Here is an 8,302-nt window from a genome sequence, read left to right as displayed (position 1 = left end):
TCAGTATCATGCATAATCAGAGAAAGACAAAATACAACTATAGGATACAACTACCATCAGAAAGTCTGAAATTTAAGAGTCTGTTAAATATAAAATATCATTAAGAACTGTAGTGCAATGGGAACTCTTACACATAGCTGGTGAAGTGAAAATACAACTGTTCTGATAAAGTAGCATAATCTAATAAATTTCAATAATCCAGTAACTCCACTCTCATGAAATAAATAGTAATTTCATTCCCATGAACTGAATAGAAATATGTGTACCATAAGCAAGTACAATAAACAAGTCCCTCTAAAAACAGAAGGACTTCCCTGGTAGTGCAGTGGTTAAGACTCTGCATATCCACTGCAGGGCACACAGGTTCAATCCCTGGTCAGGGAACGAGGATCCCACTTGCCAGAGAGGGCAGTCAAAACAAAAAAAGAAACAAATAAAAAACTCAAAACTTAAAAACAGAGCTACCATATGATCCAGCAATCCCACTCTTAGGCATATATCCAGAGAAAACCATTAATTCAAGAAGATACATGCACCCCAATGTTCATAACAGCATTATTTACAATAACCAAAAATAGAAGCAACCCATTGACAGAGGAATGGATAAAGAAAATGTGAGATACATATGCGCACACGCACACACACACACATGCACAAACATGGAATATTACTCAGCTATAAAAAAGAATGAAGTAATGCTATTTAAAGCAACATGGACAGACCTAGAGATTATCATATTAAGTGAAGCAAGTCAAAAACAAATATCATATAATATCACTTATATGTGGAATCTAAACAATGATACAAATGAACTTAATTACAAAACAGAAACAGACTCAGAGATACAGAAAACAAACCTGTGATTATGAAAGGGGAAAAGCTGTGAGGGGATAAATTAGGAGTTTGGGATTCATATATACACACTACTATATATAAAATAGACAACCAACAAGAATCTACTGTATAGCACAGGAAGCTCTACTCAATATTCTGTAATAACCTATGTGGAAAAAGAATTTGAAAGAGAATGCATATACGTACATGTATAACTGAATCACTCTGCTGCACACCTGAAACTAACACAACACTATACATTAACTATATTCCAACATAAAATAAAAATTAAAATTTCAAAAAGAACTTCTTTTAAAAAAAATATTCACACCAGATTTTACTGTATTCCCAAAGTGGAAGAAACTCAAATGTCTATCAAAAGTAGAACACATAAAGAAACCATGGTATACCAGTTTCTATCCAATTAAGTACCATGGAGTACTTAAAAGGAATGAACTATACAAACTACAGAAGATTCACAAAAATAATATTGATATATCTTAAAAACAAAGCACTGAATAAAATAAACTAGACCAAATAGACCACATAGTGTATAAGTTCATGAATATAAACTTTTAAAATTAAAGTATATTGCTAAATTATAAAATTGAACTATCTCACGAAACTACTACATTTAAAAATATAGTTCTATATACTAAGAACAGAAAAATCTTCAAGATATACTATTAACGAAAGTAAACTATAGAACAATATGTTTAATGTGATTTTATTTATGTAAAACAGATAACTTAGGGACTTTCCTGGTAATCTAGAAGCTAAGCATTTGGGCTCCCCCTGCAAGGGGCCCAAGTTCAATCTCTGGTCAGGGAACTAGATCCTACATGCCACAACTAAGAGTTTGAATGCTACAGCTAACGATTTCACATGCTGCAACTAAAAGATCCCATATGCTGTGACAAAGACCCCAAGTACTGCAACTAAGACCCAGTGCAGCCAAATAAAAAAAAAATTTTTAAGACAACTTATTTGCATGATATATATCTGAGACACTGTTCAATAAAACTTACTGCAATAATGAAAATTTCTAAAATCTACTGTTTAATTCAGTAGGCAAGTGGCTGTTGAACACTTAAAATGTAGTTAATACAACTGAGGAACTGAATTTTTAGTTTAATTTGAATTATTTTCAATTTAATAATTGTGGCTAGTGTCTACAGTTTGGACAGTGCCTATGCTCACTCAGTCATGTCCAACTCTTTGCAGCCCCTTGGACTGTGGCCAGCCAGGTTCCTCTGTTCCTGGGGCTTTTCGCTAGGCTCCTCTGTCCATGGGATTTTTCAGACAAGAATACTAGAGTGGGTTGCCATTTCCTTCTCTGGAGTTTTCATCCCAACCCAGGGATCGTACCCACATCTCCTAAGGCTCCTGTATTGCAGGTGGTTCTTTACCTGCGGAGCCACTGGGGAAGCCCCCCTGTTTTAAATTTTAAAAATTAATTTAAATTAATATTAAAAAGCAGAGACATTACTTTGTCAACAAAGTTCTGTCTAGTCAAGGCTATGGTTTTTCCAGTAGTCATGTATGGATGTGAGAGTTGGACTATAAGGAAAGCTGAGCACCAAAAGAATTGATGCTTTTGAACTGTGGTGTTTGGAGAAGACTCCTGAGAGTCCCTTGGACTGCAAGGAGATCCAACGAGTCCATCCTAAAGGAGATCAATCTTGATTGTTCATTGGAAGGACTGATGTTGAAGCTGAAACTCCAATATTTTGGCCATCTGATGTGAGGAGCTGACTCATTGGAAAAGGCCCTGATGCTGGGAAAGATTGAGGGCAGGAGGAGAAGGGGACGACAGAGGATGAGATGGCTGGATGGCACCACCGACTCAATAGGCATGAGTTTGGGTAAACTCCAGGAGCTGGTGATGGACAGGGAGGCCTGGCATGCTGCGGTTCATGGGGTTGCAAAGAGTCGGACACAACTGCACAACTGAACTGAACTCGGTTTTGCCTAAATTATTTAGCAGTAATGTTTACGATCTTTATGTAATTAATGATGTAAAAACTAAGGCTCTTTTTCTCATGGGTAAAATGAGAAGTACATACCTAAACTCCAAGATTACTAAAACTACTAAGAACAAAATGGAAACAAATCATCAATTTCCTGGTGCATTAAGAAAAAATCAAAACAATGGGGAAAAAAGTTCACATTAGTTATAAATAACAGTGGAGCGAAGCTGGAATCTGGGATCACACAGGAGTTTGTAGCTGGGAGAAATGATCAATCACGTTTGCTATTCACAAACACTGGCAAAACAAAAACAGGAACCACTTAAGGAAAGGATAATGGATCAAGTTTGGGATATATTAACATGGAAGAACCTGTGGGCACTGTAAGCAGAGCTTATAGCTGCTAGCCAGAGAGTAATGAATGCTGGAATTAAAGATTTAAGAGTTGTCAATACATGGGCAGTATTTGGAAATCATAAGCCTTCAGGAAAGCAAAATGGCTACAAAGCAATTCTGAGCCATAACTGAGAACTGATAAAGAACGACCAGGGCAGTCAAAAAGACAGAAGAAAAACCAGTAGACAATTGGTTTGGCCTCTCATGGAAGAGAAGGTTTTGTTTTTAAGTGACTAATGTTTCCTTAGGTTTCATTTCTATTAAAAAAAAAAAAAAAGCAAAACAAAACACAATGTACACTGGGACTTCCCTGAAGGTCCAGTGGTTGAGGTGTCACCCTGCCAAGGCAGGGGCCCAGGTTTAATGTCCGGTCAGGGAACTAAGATTCTGCATGTGTTGAGCAGCACGGTCAAAGACGAGAACAGAAGAAATAACTAGACCTAAATCAGGAGTGTGGTCCGTCTCAAAGTAGCCCTCACTGACCATTAAGGGAGTAACTCTGGAACTGAGAAATCACTGACTACTGGCCCTACAAACCATCAAAGAAGGAAGGTTCTGCTAAAACAACAAAGTTGAACCCTAACTCAGGTCTATCATTCTTGCCTCCTTACTCAGGGCTTTTACCAAGCACCTGGCTGCAGACTTGTTCTGAAGAAAAGAAGAGCAGGCTACACTCTCACTCATAAGCACTTTCTGAAAGGTCTGCATCAGACCCTGATCTCTGACCAGGCTAAAGTAGATCTCATGTGGACTGTGGTACACAAAATCTACACAGTTAATAGGAAATCCTCTTCTTTGGATTCCAGGCTTATCATTCTTGATTCTACTTCTAAAGACCAAGTTTCTATAAGTAAGTCTGGAGGTGGATTAATTTGAGTTACTTGTCAATGGAGACTGGAATACAATGCATTCTCACAGAAAAGCTGTAAATCTGATGCATATCTATGAAAACACACTTTTTCATTTTATCACTTGAGGAAATCCTAACTCAAAATCTGAATTGCTGAACCACAGCATGTCTGGGAAACTTAGAAACCATAGGCAAAAATTAGTGTGCACCTTTTAAGGGAGAAAGTCCTTAATTTTATAAGATTCACAAGAGGATCTGTCACCCCAAAGGTTAATAGCCACAATCACTTTTTTTTTCCTACCTCAGGCCTTATTTATGAGCATTCATTGAATAATTTGTGACACCCATTCCAGAGTTACGTGAAAGTTCCAAGTAGATATGTTCACTAGGAAGCTGGACCTAAGAGTCTAGAACAAAAGTCGAGAGAGAGATGTGAGTGAAGTTTAAGAAATCATAAGCACATAAATGATTGTTACAGCATTGAGAGTAAGAAAGAGCCTTCCTTTTAAAGTATAGTACTGTTAAAAGGAAACATGAACATACACAGGAGAAATGCGGGCCAACGAAGAAAAGTTAGCAAAAGAGGCTGGGAAAGAAAGAAAAATAAAAAATCATTCCTTCATCGGATGAGAAAAAGTCAGAAGTGTCTACTACTGAGTATGACCACTAGGAGGCCCCTGAACACCTCACCAGACAATTTCAGGGAATTAGTTACGGAAGATTTACCATGTCAAAAAATAAAGAATAGGAGGTAAGAGGACAGTAAATATAGTATAAAGTTTTAAGTAGCTCGCCGGTGAAATCAAGACAGACAAGAGGACAGCTGTGGGCCCATCAAGGGATTTGGTTATAACTTCAGTGAGGCCTGCGCTGTGCTGTGCTTAGTCGCTAAGGTCTGCAAATTCATGAAGCAAGGGAAAGAAGTCTTTTCACAGAAGAGAGTATTATCAGTAACCGGAGACCACCTGGTGGGTTGCTACTATTACAAAACCACTTTCAGAAACACACCGGAAAAAGTCCTTTAAAATACTAAACTTTGGGTTTGCCAAATACCCGTGACCTCGCACCTACTCTCTTAACTCCCAAACATTTCACACAGAAAAAAGTTTTCCCCAAGTTTAGAGAAATAAAAAATATTCACAAAAGTTTAAAAACCTCTTCAAAGTGGCCTCAGCCTTGGAAATGACGTCCCAGACAGCGCTGGACACTCCCCGACCCTCCCTCAGGGCGCCACCTCCATGCTGCCTGTGCTGTGAGCGCTTCCTCACGGGGACACAGTGCCTCAGGCACACGCACCAAGCTGGCCCGTGCTCGGTCAGGACTGGCCTGAACGGAGAGGCGGGCATAACCCTCAACGCCGACAGCACCAGCTCTCACCTCAACTGTGGAACACGCACCTCAGGATCAACGCGTTCGAGAAACCTCTGGCCACACCCTCTCCGCAAAAGCCCCGCCCCTTCCCTCTGACTGCCCACAGGACCCGCCCCATCCGGGTACTTAGCTTGAGGGAAGCGTAGCTGGTGGAAAAGCCGGTAGAGACGTCGGGAAAGTAAATTTCCTTCCTTCAGGGGCCTTCCGTTCAAGTTGAGTCAAAACCTAATACACAAATAAGAATGTCATGTTACAGTGGCGGTGTGTGCTAGGAAGAAAGCAGAGCAGAGGGTGGGAATGAGGATGCAGATGTTCAAGGAAGTTTTGTAAGGTCAGTATGATGAGGTGTCTAAGATGGGGCTTGGTCAGACTGAACGGAATGAGGATAGAAACTCTCTGACCACGTTGGGGAAGAACTTTTCAGGCAGAGGGACCAGCAAGCACAAACGCCTGAGTAGGCCAGTGTGCTGGAGCGAAGGCTGCGGGGAGGGTTGTGGGAACCGAAAGGTGCTCTCAGTCTTCCCCAGCCGTTAGCCCTACCCGTAAGGATTGGACATGCCCACAGGCCGCTCAGCGAGACTCGAAGCCACGCGACTGCCACTGCGAGCCCCCGTCACCTCTGCATAACCAGCGGCCAGGGTGTCGAGAGGGCCTTAGTGGACCCAGGAGAAGGCAAGCAGCTTTCTCCCCCGTGTGAAATAATGATGTTTAGGTTTGGAAGATAATAAATAGGATGCCCAGTTAAATTTGAAGTTCACATGGGCAACGAATAATTTTGTAGTATCTCCAGTGCAAAATTATTGGTTATTCATCTGAAATTAAAGTTTAACTGGGTGCCATGTATTTTGTTCGTTAAATCTGGCAACTCTAATTTAGAGTTCAGATGCTAGGTTTGAAAACAAGATCCGTGGTATGCCAAGCCATATTAGAGACTGAGGCAGAAGAAATCCTGTGCTGTTAATATATGTTTTTGTGTATTTTTTGTTAGTGTTCCCAAGGTAGTAAAATTAGTTGATAATATTGCAAAATTGAAGATTGGTATATTAAAATTCACATTTTTAAGTTTAAATATTTTATTTATGCCAAAAATAAAATTTACTATATTTTCCTGGTTTTAATGGAAGCAAACTCGTCAGTAAAAATTTCAAAACTTTGAAACGCTTGATCAACTTTGTTGACCAAGTGCAATCTTAAATTATCTTAAGTTAGCTTCATTTTACTGATTATTCTTTTGTAGGATACCACTGTGACTCTTATTTAGAAAAAAATTCCCTAGACCACGTCCAAGTTTGGATAAGATTATACTAAGAAAATACATGAATCACTTTCAGATGATTCAGACACAATGCTGATTTTATATTACAAGTCATTGCTATTGTATGCTGCTTAAAATTATTTCAGGTGAAACTGCCACAGGATTTAAGTTATCAGACTTATAACAGATGTATTCACAGAAAATAACTTTTCTCCAGGTAAAAATTCAAAATATCTGAAGACACTTCACTTGCTAAGTCCATATCTAGCATATCTATAATCTCTTTAAATTTCTATTTGATAAAATACTTTTCCTATAATTAATAGACTCATCCAATAATTTGTACATTTCCAATCTCTTTGTTTTCAAATTCAGGAAGTTTATTCATATTTCTTCCTAAGTTTAACATTAGTCAGACATACTTTCAGTTACTTGCTCTCCTTTGTTATAAGCAAAATATGCAACCTTTTAAAAACTTTTCCTCAGTTCAAAACATCATCCCAAACAGGTAAGTTGCAAAAAAATTTGTAATGTATTTGCACCACAATGCAGTGTTTTAGCATGTTGCCTGAGCATGTTGTATTTAGGTTTCAGGATGTTGTATTTTGTCAACTGATGTTATATCTTTTAACATTTAACAAACATCTTTAATTTGTGTGAAGTGCCGTGATTGAATTTGATCTTAATGCCCCTCAGGATTATTATATGTGTTTAATGTAGTTTTTAGATGGGCTTCCCAGATGGCTCAGCGGTAAACAATCTGCCTGCCAATGCAGGAGACACGGGTTAGATCCCTGAGTCAGGAAGATCCCCTGGAGGAGGACATGGCAACCTGACCTAGTAACCTTACCTGGAAAATCCCATGGACAGAGGAGCCTGGTGGGCTACAGTCCATGGAGTTACAAAGAGTCAGGAATGATCATAATTTTTTAACTGCTCAATGAATTTTATCTGTATCTATCAATGTATCTTCTGTACAGTACTAAAAAGATTATATTTGAAGTCATTGAAAGTAGTCTTTCTGCACATTAAATTATGAGCTGAGAAAGGCAGAAATTTGGCATAATCATTTTGAGGGAAAATAATAGCTTGTGTACCCTGCAATATTGGTTCTATTAACATAACCCTGGCCTCAAAGATTTTTATTAAGAATTTCATAAGATAGCTCATATTCCCTAATCTCTTCAACAAAATCAAAATTTCTATTGTTATAACATTCTTAATGAAAACATACTTAATAATCTGACACACTTGTTTATAATGGGCCACATCTGATATAGAGAGTAAGGGAAAGAATTTTGTTTATTTTATTCCAAATAGTATTCCAAATCTAACATGATTTCCTAGCAGCATTATGTATCTCCCAAAATTCATAAGTTTAAATCTTGACCCCTAGTACCTTGAAATGCAACTCTATTTGGAATTAGGGTCTTAAAGAGATTTGATGTAAAATTAGGTCATATGGGTGGGCCCTAATCCACTATAGCTGATGTCCTTATAAGAGGAGATTTGGACACAGACAACACATCCAGAGGTGACCATGTGAGAAAGTGGCCATTTGGAAGCCAAGGAGAAAAGCCTCAGGAGAAACCAAACTTCCTGAAACCCGCATCGTGGACTTCTAGC

The sequence above is a fragment of the Dama dama genome, chromosome 9, assembly GCF_033118175.1.
Source record: "Dama dama isolate Ldn47 chromosome 9, ASM3311817v1, whole genome shotgun sequence".
Classification (NCBI taxonomy): domain Eukaryota; kingdom Metazoa; phylum Chordata; class Mammalia; order Artiodactyla; family Cervidae; genus Dama; species Dama dama.
Note: the sequence above shows the minus strand (reverse complement) of the source record.